The sequence below is a fragment of the Chiloscyllium punctatum genome, chromosome 33 (assembly GCF_047496795.1).
Source record: "Chiloscyllium punctatum isolate Juve2018m chromosome 33, sChiPun1.3, whole genome shotgun sequence".
In the NCBI taxonomy this organism is placed as follows: Eukaryota; Metazoa; Chordata; class Chondrichthyes; order Orectolobiformes; family Hemiscylliidae; genus Chiloscyllium; species Chiloscyllium punctatum.
This window is the reverse complement of record NC_092771.1, coordinates 68,194,249-68,208,644: the sequence shown is the minus strand read 5'-3', so window position 1 is coordinate 68,208,644 and position 14,396 is coordinate 68,194,249. Positions and strand designations below refer to the sequence as shown.

General features: G+C 45.3%; 1 long non-coding RNA gene across 5 annotated transcripts in view; it reads left to right on the top strand.

Moving 5' to 3' along the window:
* Window positions 1-14,396, top strand: part of LOC140458574 (uncharacterized) — a 79,531-nt gene that overhangs the window by 24,754 nt on the left and 40,381 nt on the right. For 4 of the 5 annotated variants that reach the window (XR_011953583.1, XR_011953582.1, XR_011953581.1 and 1 more), the window contains exons 2-5: window positions 2,864-2,992; window positions 6,251-6,333; window positions 9,469-9,555; window positions 13,281-13,385. This is a non-coding gene — a long non-coding RNA (uncharacterized lncRNA). The remainder of the gene's footprint in view (window positions 1-2,863; window positions 2,993-6,250; window positions 6,334-9,468; window positions 9,556-13,280; window positions 13,386-14,396) is intronic. The other variant, XR_011953584.1, reaches the window with a different exon arrangement.

The window sequence follows — 14,396 nt, the reverse complement described above, 5'->3', positions numbered from 1 at the left end:
ATTGAGTTTTTTGAAGAAGTAACAAAAGGATTGATGAGGGCAGCGCGGTGGATGAGTGATATAGACTTCAGTAAGGTGTTCGAAATGTTTCCACATGGGAGATTGGAGAGCAAGGATAGATCTCACCGAATACAGGGAAAACCAGCCATTTGGATACAGAACTGGCACGAAGGTAGAAGACAGAGGGTGGTGTGGGGGGTATTTTTTTTCAGACTGGAGACCTGCGACCAGTGGAGTGCCACAAGGATCGGTGCTGTGCCCACTACTTTCCATTAATTATATAAATGATTTGAATGTGAACACAGCAGGTATAGTTAGTAAGTTTGCAGATGACACCAAAATTGGAGGGGTAGTGGACAGTGAAGAATGTTACTTCACATTACAACGGGATGGTGAACTGATGGGCCAATGGGCTGAGGGGTGGGAGATGGAGCTTCATTTAGATAAATGGGAGGGGCTGCATTTTGGGAAAGCAACTCTTCGCAGGACTGATCCACTTAATGTTAATGTCCCAGGGAGTGTTTCTGAACAAAGAGACCTTGGAGTGCAGGTTCATTGTTCCTTGAAAGGAGAATTGTGGGTCGATAGGATAGTGAAGAAGGTGTTTGGTATGGTTGCGTTTACTGATCAGTGCATTGAGTAGAGGAGTTAGGAGGTCATGTTGTAGCTATACAGGACATTGGATAAGCCAGTTTTGGAATATTGCGTGCAATTCTAGTCTCCTCCCTATCGGAATGATGTTGTGTAAATTGAAATGGTTCAGAAAAGATTTGCACAAACGCTGACAGGATTGGAGGATTTGAGCTAAAGGGAGAGGTTAAATGGGCTGGGGATGTTTTCCCGAGAATGTCTGAGGCCGAGGGATAACCCATATGGAGGTTTCTAAAGCTATGAGAGGCATGGTTAGGTTTAACAGACAAGGTCTTTTCCCTGGGGTGGGGGAGTCCAGAACTGGAGGGCCTAGGTTCAGGATGAGAGGGGAAAGATATAAAAGGAACGTAAGGGACAACGTTTTGATGTGGAGGGTGTTGCGTGTATGGAATGACCTGCCAGATGAAGTGGTGGAGACTGATACAATTACTGCATTTAAAAGGCATCTGGATGGGTATACGAACAGGAAGGGTTGAGAGGGATTTGGGCCAAGTGCTGGCAAATGTGATGAGATTATGTTCGGATATGTGGGTGGTGTGGATGAGTTGGACACCGAAGGCCTTGTTTCTGTGCTGTCCATCTCTCTGACTGTAAATGTTTTGTACTGTCCATTTCCAGCCATACACTTCACGGTTTCCCCTGTTTACCTTGGTCAGTTCTCCTCTCAAACACATGTCAATGGCTTTGGTTGTGATTGTAGGGTGTGCTTTATGGTCACTTTAAAAATCCATCATCTCACTGAATTCCACTACACTACAATTTCCCAGAGGATATCTCAGTGGGACATTACTCCTTCCCACAGCATCATCACCCAACGGTCGATCTGAGATAGTCACCTCCCTGGCCGTTTCCACAATGTCTTATTCAAAGAAACACTGACACAAACATTCAAAGAGGAGTTCGGAGAACATCCCTTTTGCCGATGTGACTGCCCCAGATTATACAAAGACTGAAGTCTCCCAGAATTATCATAGTGCCTTTGTATTACACAGGAATACATTGGAATGTGGAACAGGGTTGAGCAATGAAATGCTGTTAGGCAGCCTCTAAACTGTTCACCTGCTTGTGTTGTTGACACGTGTTACCCAGAATCTGCATTCAGACTGATTCAGCTTCATCATCTGAGGCCAAATGCTTTCTCTGTAATGCCTTTGTTACCCATTACTGTCAGGGTTACCCATCCTGCACTCCCTGATACCCCTAAAGGAGGTGTACAATAGAATATTCATGTTCCACCTTTTGTTCACCCTGTCACCACTAAATCTCATTTATCTCTGTCCCCCAGTCCATCCACCTTATTGCAGAGACTTTGTCCATTCCAAAAAAGAACATTACGACTGGCTCTTTCCACAATTTCTTGTCACAGTCCAATTCTCTGATGTCCAGTTTCAGCTAAACTCTGTCTCTTCCTGTTCCTTTCTGCTTGTCTTCAGCTACATTGCCATTTCTGTTTGGATTTGGAAAGCTCCTTTCACCTGAACCCTGTCCCTGCATCCTCTCTGTCAGTTTAAAGCCCTGTCCATAAGCTTACCGACATGGTTGACCAGGACACTGCTCCCAGCAGTGTTATGTTTAATTCACTCATGGGATGTTGCTGTCTCTGGCAGGCCAGCATCGCATGCCCACCCTGAGCTGCCCTTGAGCTGAGTGCCTTGCTGGATCATTACAGAGAGCAGTTTAGAGTCAACCCCATCGCTCTGGGTCTGGATCATATGTAGGCCAGACCCGCTGCCTATAACAGATTTCCATTCGGAAAGAATATTAGGCAGTTAGATGGGTTATACTGGACACCAGCATTAACATCTGGATGAACAGTCAGGTGAGAATAGCACGAGGCCATCACCTGTCCCACTCGTAGCTAACCTGTCACTGAGTACGGATCCCCGTGCACCATGAATCACAACCCTTTCATCATGACCATTGTGTGATCCTGATACCTTCCTGCACTCTGGTGATATCACTCAGTCTCTCTCCATGTGGTATCCCTCACTGTGTGGGTCTAATTGCTGCCTCTGTCAGTGTCTCTCACTCTTGCAGCTACTCCAGATCCTGACCCAACAGCATTCTCCATTCCAGAGGGACACAGCAGCACAGGCCAGGGATGGAGACAGGGATTTTCCAGATCTCTGTGGGACTCAGTGCCATTCTCCATGTGTAACCCTCACTGCATCAGTCTAATTTCCCATTCTGTCTGTTTCTCTGTCTCCTGTAGGTCATCTGGATGTTCCTGTCTCAGCCGAATTCCTAACTCTTGTCTCATCCATAACCACATCAAAGACGGTTGGTCAGTCAGAGAGACATGAAGAGGGAGGTCTGGAGCCTTCAGTAAATCCTGCAGTCGGTAAGATCACTCACAGTGAACAGCACAGGGAGGGGTTAGTGACCTTCTGTATTCAGACCTGGAAGACAGGACATAGACACCGAACTGGGCAAGGTAAAGCAACATTCTAGGCTTCATTCACATCATCTTGTGAGGGACCTGCTTTCACCTCTGCTGTACTGGTCCTCACTGAGACTTCTCTCTCTGACTCTCTCTCTCACCCCCTCACTCTCATTCTTTCTTTCTCACCCTCTCTTTCTCTCTCACCCCCTCACTCACTCTCCACCCAAACTCTCTCTCTCACCCGACTTCTCTCTCCCTCGCATCCCTCTCTCTCTCATCCCTCTATCACTGGATTGCCCTCTATCTCTCCCTATCAGCTTTGCCTCCTCGATATCTATCTTTCTCTCTCTCTCTCTCGCTCGCGCTCTCTCTCTCGTCCCCTTCTCGTGCGCTCTCTTGCTCTCAGACTCTCTGTCTCATTTCCTTCCCCTCCCTCCCACTCATTTGCACCTCTCTCTCTCTCTCTTGCCCCCCCTCTTGCCCCCCTCAGTCTCGCGCTCTCGCTCGCCCCTCTCTCACTCACTCGCCCCTCTCTCTCACCCCCTCGCCCCTCTCTCTCACCCCTCCTCACTCTCAACCCCTCTCTCTCTCACCCTCTCTCTCCCTTCCCCTCTTATGCTCTCTTCCCCCTCTCTCACTCACCCCTCTCTCCCCTTTTCTCACCCCCTTGCTCTCATTCCCCCTCTCAACATTTTGTATTTCTATTATCATGCTTATAATTTCACAAAAATACTATTGAGAACTTTAGACCTCAGGCCAGAGATGGAGATATTAGGTCATTGCCAAAGCATTGCCAAAAAGCAGGTTTTGAGGGATGTCTTAAAGGTGGAAAGCAGACCTGTGAGGTTTTGGCTGCAAATTTCAGACCATGCTGCTTCAGCAAGTGTAGAAACAGCCACACAGGTGAACTAATGAATTAACAAATGGTTGGGAGTCTCGAAGAAAATGGGTTGTCCAGGTCTCAAAGTGTGTGTGGTGCAGGGAGTTAGGGACTATGACAGCCAGGAATTAAATCAAGTGTGAGAATTTTAAATTGAGGGATATTGGCCAGGTGCTGGCAGGTGAGACTAGATTGGGTTGGGGTATCTGGTCGGCATGGACGGGTTGGACCGAAGGGTCTGTTTCCATGCTGTACATCTCTATGGCTGTACGCTGTTGATTCTAATTAGGAGCCTTTTGATGAATCAACAAGCAGTGATTTAGACTTTCTTGAGATTACAGGGAGGTTGAATATGGGAAGCTGGCCCTGAGTGTGTTTGGAAAATGAAGTCTGGAGATAACACACAACGGATGAGAGTTTCAGTATATGAGCTGAGACAAGGGTGGAATCAGCTAGAATTAGTGATCTTGGAGTGGGACTGGGCTGTCACCCTCACCTCGCCTCTGGGATTCAGCTGGTAGCCAGATTGTGAATCAGGGCGGTAACACAATCGGGAGCTGAGTGGTCCTGGTGGAGCCTAAAATGAGTGTCACTCAGCTGGCTGTTGCTGAGCAGCTGCTGCTTGGTAGCCCTGTTGATGACATCTTCCATCACTTTACTGCTGATCGAGTGTGGACCGATAGAGGGAAATTGCCTGAGTTGGGTTGCCCTGTGTTTTTGTGTTGAACATCCCTGGGCAATGTTCCACATTGTTGGTCAATGCCAGTGCTGGAGTGGTACTTGGCTTGGTGGGTGGCAAGTTCTGGAGTACAAACCATCAGTATTATTGCCAGAATATTGGCAGGGCCTGTAGCCTTTGCACTATTTAACCATTTCTTGATGTTATTCAAACTGAATTGAATTGGCTTAAAACTCACATCTGTGATGTTAGAAACCACTGGAGAAGGCTAAGATGGATCATCCCACTTTACACTTCTGGCTGAAGATTGCTGCAAATGCTGTCATCTTATCTGGTGAATGGGTGTGTGAGACCCCTCCATCAGTAAGGGTGGGGATATCTGTGATGCTTCCTCCAGTGAGTTGTTTAATTATCCATCACCGTTCACAACTGGGTGTGGCAGAACTGCAGAGCTCCGATCTGTTCCACTGGACGTAGGATCACTTAGCTTTACAGATTGTGCTGGAGTACAGTTCTGCTGCTGTTGATGTCCCACAGTGCCTCAGAGATACCCAGTTTGAGATCCTGCATCTCTTCAAAGTCTGTCCCAATTAGAACGGTGATAGTGTCACTCAACACAATGAAGGTTTTTCTCAACTTTAAGGCAAGACTTGTGTCTCCAAAAGGAATGTGTGATGGTCGCTCTTACCGATACTGTCATGGCCAGATGTATCTGCAGCTGGTCAATTCATAACAATGAGATCAAGTATGTTTTTCCCTCTTGTTGGTTCCCTCACCACCCGCTGCAGACTCAGTTGAGCAGCTATACCCTTTAGGACCTGACCAGCTCAGTCAGTAATTCTGTTGCAGAGCAAGTCTCGATCATGGACATTGAAATCCTGTACCCAGAGTACATTTGACATCATTTTATTGCCTCAGTGCTTCCTCCAAATGTTGTTCAACATGAAGGAGAACTGATCCATCAGCCAAGGGAGGATGGTATGTGGTAATCAGCAGGAGCCATGAAACCTACTGGTCTCCGGAGCCAATGCTGTGTACTCCCAGGACAAATCCTCCCTGTCTGTACACCACTGTGCCACCACCTCTGCCTGGTCTGTCCTGCCGGTGGGACAGGACGTATCAGAGATTTCAGGAGAAAGTGAAGACTGCAGATGCTGGAGATCAGAGTCGAGAGTGTGGTGCTGGAAAAGCACAGCAGGTCAGGCTGATGAAGGGCTTAGGCTTGAAACATCGATTCTCCTGCTCCTCGGATGCTGCCTGACCTGTTGTGCTTTTCCAGCACCACACTCTCGATATCTAGGGATGGTGATGGTGGTGTTTGGTTATCTTTGTAAGGGATGATTCCGTGAGTATGACTATGTCAGGCTGTTTCTTGACTAGTCTGTGAGACAGCTCTCCACGTTTTGGCACCAAAAACCATATGTTAGTGAGGAGGACGTTGCACCATCGAGAGGGCTGATTCTGTGGTTGTAATTTCTGGTACCGTGTTAGTTGCCAACTGGTCCATCCACTTTCATTCCTGTGTTGAGACTTTGCAGTGATTAGTACAGTGAGTAGCTGGCTGGGCCGCTATCAGGTTGGCAGGAATTTTTTCGCCATTGACAATGGTTTCATGGAGTTCAGATTTCTAATACGTTATTTATTTTCTTGAATTCAGATTCCACCATCTGCCAAGATGGGATTCGAACCAGGACTTCAGCCGTTTGTTTTAATATTCTGGATAAAAGCTAAATACATCAGGTTTGTTCACTCATTTTAAATATCACTAACCCTGGTTTTGTTTCTTTGTAAAACACTGTCCATCGTCCTGTCTCCTCCATCCTCCCCTCCAACAACGAGTGAGGAGCACATGGGGTTTCCCTGTCACTAAGACTGAGATAATCCGATCTGCTGTTTCTCTCCCTCCCACTAGCCCACTGAGTCAAACTGCCTCACGTGGTGTTCCTGGTTTTTGTCCTGAACCTACATCTTTCTCCAGTGTCTTGTCAAGCCTTATCAGAGCTCACCTTGACCCTTTACCCTAATCTCGCTAAACTCACTTTCCAACTCTCTTTCCTCTGCTGCCGCCTCATCACTCCCCCTCGCCAATTCAGAGATATTGTTCCTTGTTCTGTCTGTTGGTCTTTTTCTGGTTATGTCCTTCTCTCCCATTCTGTGAAAAACTAATATTTGACCTCACGGTTGTTGGAAAATCCTGCTCCATCTCCACTCTCCCTTTCCTTTCTGAATTCCTTGCATTTGCTGTCCCTCAACGATCTATCCTTGGTCTCTCCTGTATCTCACGTAAATAGTGCCAGGAAGTGATATCATCCAAAAACACTGTGTTAGGTTTGACATGTATACTGACGATGCCCAGCTCTCCCTCCCCATCATCCCTCTCCATTACTCCACTGTTACTCAGTTATCAAACTGCTTATCACATTCCCACTACTCGATTAGCTGCAATTTCAGCCAATGAAACATTGTCATGGTTAAACCCATTGCCTTACCTTTACCTTTCTGCTGAGCCCCTTCCTCCCACTGGGAACTCTCTGAGGCAGAACAACACTCTTCACAATATTGCTGTTCTATCTGACCCCAAGGTGACCTTCTGATCAGACATCCACACAATCACAACACCAGGAATTCCAATCTCTTAAACGTTGCTTTTCTCCACCTCACCCCAGCTCCATTGCTACTGAAACCCCTTACCCGCATCTGTGTCACCTTAAACTTGAATCCAAAACAGAACCCTTGATTCCGTGACTCATAATCTGGTTTCAGACTCCCCTCTCAGTATTTACCCTCAGACACATCCTCTCAGTATTTATCCTGTCAAACCTCTAAAGAATCCCATCTGTCTCAATGAGATCACCTCTCTTTCTCCAAAATTCAGTGAGTAGAGTTCCAAACTTTTCAGCCTTTATTTAAAAGATAATCCCTCCAAACCAGGGATCATCTCATTGAATCTTCCCTGAAATGCCTCCAATAAAGTGACACATTTCCTTCTCTAAAGGGACCAAAACTGCTCTCATTACTGCAGATATGGTGGTCTCACCAGCACTTCCACACGTTACTCTCAGGTATATACTCCAAACTCTAATACTGAAAACTTTTGAAACAAACATTCGATTCCCCTTCCTGATTCCCTGGTGTAACTGTGTGGTAGCTTTCTGTGTTTACTGAACAATTACCCCAGGTCCCTTTGTGGTGCAGCTTTCTACAGTTTCCACCATTTAAATAGTACTTTGTTCTTTTATTATCTCCTCCAAAATGAGCAACTTCCCATTTTTCCCAAGTTACACCCCATCTGGCAACTTGTTGCCTCCTTCTCCTGTGCATCTCTCTCTTTTCATAATCCTCTTAGACATTTACAGTTATGCCTTTTCTAGGAGATATCACCCCCCCCCCCCCTTCCCATTCTTCCAAGCATTTACTGGGAGCACTGTGCAGTGGGAAGCAGACAGAGTTGCTATCTTTTTAGGGATACGCTTTGGAGTGATTGGGAGGATCTTCCTACCCATTGGTCAGGATGGAGACAACGTGCCCATCGTTAGGCATTAGCCTTTCACACCCGTGTCTTATTGATGAGGCAGAGCGGCAGCACGGAATGAAAGAAAAGAAAGTCATTCTTGTTCCCCATAACTCACTGACGCTTGGATCATTTTCTCCAATGTGTCAAAGAACAGCTGTGTTCAGTCACATGAGATCTCCAGTTGGAATCTCCTAGAAACCCACAGGTTTCCCTCTGAGTTGACTGCTGATGTCCTCTAGGGTAATATGTACAGTAATCCTGGGCCACAAGGAGGGGATGGTATGAGTTTCTAACTTGAACTGATAGTGACAGATTTTATATACTTGTATCACGGGATATTACAGGTGGACATTCAGATGGTAATCTCAGTAAATATTCTGCTAAACTCTGATTGAATTACTCAGTATATCAGGATCTGGATATTCGCATTGTGTGTGTGAGTATTGTGCTCCAGATCAATCCCATTTGCTGCTTAAAAATTCTCCTTTGAATCATCGCATTCTCTCAAAAGGTCTCCCCAAACCTTCAATGTGTCATGTAATCCTTTTATGATGACCTGATGAGTGTAAGGTTTATTATTCGAATGTGTAATTTTTGTATAAGGATGTCTCAGAGAGGGAGCAGAATATTCTTAAAGGGGAGAATAACCATTTTGAGGGGAGGCTGTTGTTTATTGGTATCAATGACATAGGAATTGAAGAGTTCACATTATTGGATCATTGGAATCTCTTGTGGGGTAGAATTGACCTCCATCAGAAGGATGGATTGTACTGGCACTGGAAGGGAACAATTGCTAGTGCTATTAAGGAGGCATTAAACCAGTGAAGGAATGTGGGTAAACCCAGAGAGAGAGTGAGCGAAGAGCTAAGTCTGATGCTTGTACAGTTCAGACATCAAACAGTCAAGGCAAACAAGGGCAAGGAACAGAATGAGCAGTTACACTGCATATGTTTCAATGCAGGGGGCAGAGGAGCTCAGGGTATGGTTTTGAACATCGCACTGGAATATTATAGCAATTACAGAGGCATAACTTAATGATGGATAGGACCAGCAGCTTAATGTTCCAGTGTATAGATGCTATAGCAAAGATAGAAAGGGGGCAAAAGAGCAGGGGAAGAGGTATTTTTGATTAGGGATAACATTACAGCTGGGCTTCAAGAGGGTATTCCTGGGAGTACATCCAGGCAGAACTGAGAAATAAGAAAGGGATGATCCCCTTATTGGGATGGTACTATTGACCGCCTCCCCACTTCCCCAATAGTCAGCAGGGAGTTGAGAAGCAAATTTACTGAGAGATCACTTATCTGTAAGAACAGTATGGTTGTGTACAAGACTTGACCTTCTTTGTTATTCATTCACAGGATGAGGGTGTCACTGGCTGGGCCCAAAGGGCAGTAAAGAGTCAACTTCATTGCTGTGGGTCTGGAGTCACATGTAGGCCAGACCAGGTAAGGATGGCAGATTCCTTCCCTGAAGGATATTAGCGAATCTGATGAGGTTTTTTTTTTCGCAATAATCAACAATGGATTCGTGGTCTTTAATAGATTCTTAATTCCAAATTTTTATTGAACTCACATTCCACTGTCTGCCGTGACGGGATCCAAACCCTGGGCCCCAGAACGTTACCTGGGTGTCTGGATTATCCATCTAATGATAATCTCACTAGGCCATTTGGTAGGGCGAGTGACTGAAGTATCCGTGGGGCAGCACATCAGCACCAAAGATCCCATGGTCTCTGCAGAAGATAGAAAGGGCTGGGGAGGGAGATATATCCCTGGTGGTGGGGTCTGACTGTAGGTAGCAGACATAGCAGAGGTTAATGGAGATTAGTGGGTGGCAGGTGAGGACCGGGGGATTATATTCTTATTGTGGTTGGAGGGGTGGGGGGAAGGCGGAGGTACAAGAAGTGGAGGATATGCGTTGGAGTGCATTGTTGATCAAGTGGGAGGGAAATGCGGTCCTTGAAAGAGGAAACCTTTCTGGGATGTCCTGGAGTGGAATTTCTTCTTCTGGGAGCAGATATGGCAGAGGCGGAGGAATTGGGAGTACAGGATCACGTTTTTACAGGAATGTACTCGAGGGTAATCAGGAGAGCAAAAAGGGGACTTGAAATATCTCCAGGACATAGTTTAAGGAGAATCCAAAGAGATTCTACAAATACTTTAAGCATAAAATAATAACCAGACAGAGAATAGGACCCCTTAAAGATCAACAAGGCCATTTATGGAACAATAGGATGTGGGAGAAATACTATGCTATTCTATTCTAGAGAGTTTGGAGAAATAAGTAGTGATAACTTGAAAAGTGTCTATGTTACAGAGGAGGAAGTACTGGATGTCTTAAACAGTAGCAAGGTGGATAAATCCCTGGGACCTGATCAGGTGTATTCCAGAAATTTGTGGAAAGCTAGGAAGGTGTTGGCAGTGCCCCTCCCTAAGGTATTTATATCATTGTTTGTGACAGGTGAGGTGCTGGAAGATGGGTGCCATTATTTTAAAAAGGTGGTAAGGAAAGGCCAGGGAACAAGAGAACAGTCAACCTAACGTCAGTGGTAGGTAAGTTGTTGGAAGGGATTCTGAGGGACAGGATTTACATGTATTTGGAAAGACGAGGATTGATTAGGGATAGTCAACATGGCTTTGTGTGTGGGAAATTCTCTCTCTCTAACTTAATTGAGTTTTTTTGAAGATGTGACAAAGATGATTAATGAAGGCAGACTGTGGACGTTGTCTATATGGACACTGAACGATGTTCCACATAGCAGACTCGTTAGCAAGGTTAGATAACATGGAATGTTGGGAGAACTAGCCATTTGGATACAAAACTGGCTTGAAGGTAGGAGGCAGAGGGTGGTGATGGAGGCTTGCTTTGCGGACTGGAGGCCTGTGAGCAGCATTGTCCTGCAGGAATGGGTATTAGGTCCTTAAATAAATGAGTTGGATGTGAATATATGAGATATGATCAGTGGGTTTACAGAAGACACCAAAATTGGAGGTGTAGTGGACAATGAAGCAGGTTAGTTCAGAATGCAACAGTATCTTGACCAGATGGGCCATTGGAGTGAGGAATGGCAGACTGGGTTCAATTCAGACAAATGTAAGCTGTTGGATTTTGGAAAGGCAAATCAGAGCAGGACTTGTACACTTAATGGTAAAGTCCTTGGGAATGTTGCTGAACATAGAGACCATGGAGTGCAGGTTCATTGTTCCTTGAAAGTAGAGTCGCAGGTAGGCAGACTAGTGAAGGTGGTGTTTGTTATGCTTATATTTATTGGTCAATGCATTGAGTTCAGAAGCTGGGACGTCAAATTCTGGTTGGACAGGACATTGATTAAGCCATTTCAGGAATTATGTTTTAAGTTCGAAATTCCCTGTTCTGGAAAGGATGTTGTGAATCTTGAAAGAGTTCAGACAAGATTTTCAAAGACTTTGCTCGGGTTGGAGGATTTGGGCTACAGGGAGAGGGTGAATAGGCCAGGGTTAATTTCCCTGGAGAGGCAAAGACTGAGAGGTGACTTCATGGAGATCGATAAAGTCATGAAGGGCATGGATAAGGTGAACAGCCAGGGTCATTTCCCCCCAGTTAGGTGGGTTCAAAACAAGATCACATGGACTAAAGTTGAGAGGGCAAGGATTTAAAATGGATCTAAGGGGCAAAGTTTTCAAGCTGTGTGTGGTGTATGTGTGGAATGAGCTGCCGGATGAAGTAGTGGAGGCTGATACAATTACAACATTTGAAAGGCATCCGATTGGGTACGTGAATAGGAAGAGTTTCCAATGATACGGACCAATAGCTGGCAAATGGGACTCCGTTTGTTGAGGATTCCTCGTTGTCATGGACAAATTGGACCAAAGATCTGTTTCTGTGCTGTACATCTCTATGACACTAATAAATGAAAATAAGATGTGTTCCTCTTTTGTGGAGAGGTAGCAGAAGCACAGATAATTGTCCTTGGAGCTGAGAAGGTTAAGCAGTGATTTTGACCAGGTGCAAATTTGTTTCTAGGATATCTAATCTGCAGAGTGAGGGGAATTGTTAACAATGTCACAATTTTAGTAACTGTTTTCAGGTAATTGGCAAATAATGTGAATATGTGAACATTATTTTATTCAGTAAGTTCTGAGTATCTGGAACAGTCTGAATGGCAGCTGGACACAGACTCAGCAGTTATTCATAAACAGATTTGGAATTTTACTTTTTAAGGGAAGATTTGGGGGGCTATGGGCAAAGGGGAAGGGAATTGGGACAGATTTGCAGCATCTCCAGAGGAAGAGGGTACATCCCAAATGGGCTGAATAGCCCCAGCCCCTGTGCTCTGTGATACTGCCCCCATTGACTGTGAATGTTGAAGCTCATCCCAGGGCAGAGAGAGGGAGGATCCCACCACTCACCTCACAATGGGCCCCGAATGATTGATATCAGCGCAGGCCAATAGGGGGCAGAGGGCAGTACTGGAGGACCAGGTCGTACCAGTTTGTCCTCCAACCAATCGGAGTGAATGAGGGCATCCTCAAGGCTGGAACTAAAGAAAGGCACATATCACAGAGATCTGAGAAACTGGAGGACATGAGATAGGGAGCGTTCTGTGGCTGGTGAAGAATTATATAAATAAGGAAGAGTTGTGAGGCTGGATGAAGTGACAGTGATCGGGAGAGTTGAGGATGGAGGAATTTAGAGTTAGTGAGGATTAGAGTCATAATGTTATACAGCAAGGAAACAGGCCCTGTGGTCCAACCAGTCCATGCCGACCATAATTCCAAACTGAACTAATTGTACCTGCCTCCGCTTGGTCCACATCCATCCAAATATTTCCTAGTTATGTACTTATCTGAATGTCTTTTAAATATTGTAATTGTATTCACAGCTACCACTTCCTCTGGAAGTTCATTTCACATGTATAATTTTTTTAAAAACCCTAATGTCTTTTCTGAAATCTTTCTAATTTCTTCTCAAAATGAATGCAGCACAGTTTTGAATCCCCCCCCTCCCCCCCAGCAAAACACTTTCTGATTTTGTCAACCTGTAATAAGGTGACCCCTCAACCTCGTGCACGCCAGTGAAAAAAATTCCCAGCCTATCCAGCCTCTCCTTAGAACACAATCCCTCCATTCATGGCAACATCCTGGTAAATCTCTTCTGAACCTGCTCCAATTTAATATCCTTCCTATAACAGCACAACCAGAACTGGACAGAGTATTCCAGAAGAGGCCTCCCCAACGTCCTGTACATCCTCAACATAACGTCCCAACTCCTGGACTCAAAGGTCTGAACAATGAAGGTAGGTGTGCTAAGCACTTTCTTAACCACTCTGTCTACATGTAACACAAATTTCAAAGACCTGAAGCCCTCGGTCGCTTTGTTCCCATATCACTACTCAAGGCTCTACTTTTATTGAGTGTAAGTCCTGCCCTCGTTTGTTTTGTCAAGATGTTATATTTTGCATTTATTCCAATCAAAAAAATTTTTTGAGTATAAAGGCAGTAGGAGTATAATTAAAAGAGAAATCAGGAGTCAAAAAAGGGCCGTGAGATAGCTTTGGCAAATAGGGTTAAGGATAATCCGAAGGGCTTTTGTAAATACATGGAAAAAAAAAGGCTAACTAGGGGGAAAATAGAGACCCTCAAAGATCAGCAAGGCAGCCATTGTGTGGAGCTGCAGGCGATGGGTGAGATAGGAAACAAGTATTTTGCATTAGTGTTTACTGTGAAGAAGTACATGGGAGATATAGAATGTGGGGAAATAAATGGTGTCATCTTGAAAAATGTCCATATTACAGAGGAGGAGGTGGTGCTGGATCGGTGGCTAAGGAGCTGGTGCAGGGGAAAAGGATTCACGTTTTTTGGATCATTATGATCTCCTCTGGAGTAGAGTTGACCTGCATAAGAAGGATGGATTGTACCTCAATTGGAAGGTGTCTAATATCTAGGCAGGGAGACTGGCTGGTGATACTCGGGAGGCATTAAACCAGTGAGGGAGTGGGTATAAACCCAAGAAGGTAGTGAGAATAGAGGTATGTCTGAGGCTGGTACAGTTCAGAAGTCAAATAGTCAAGGCAGGCAAGGGCAAGGAACAGAATGAAGACGGACTGAGCAGTTGCACTGCATTTACTTCAATAGAAGAGGCCTGACAGGGAAGGCAGATGAGCTCAGGGTGTGGTTTTGAACATGGCACTGGGATATTATAGCAATTACAGAGGCATCACTCAGGGATGGATAGGCCTGGCAGCTTAATGTTCCAGGGTATAGATGCTATAGCAAGGATAGGAAGGGGGACAAGAGAGGAGGGGGAG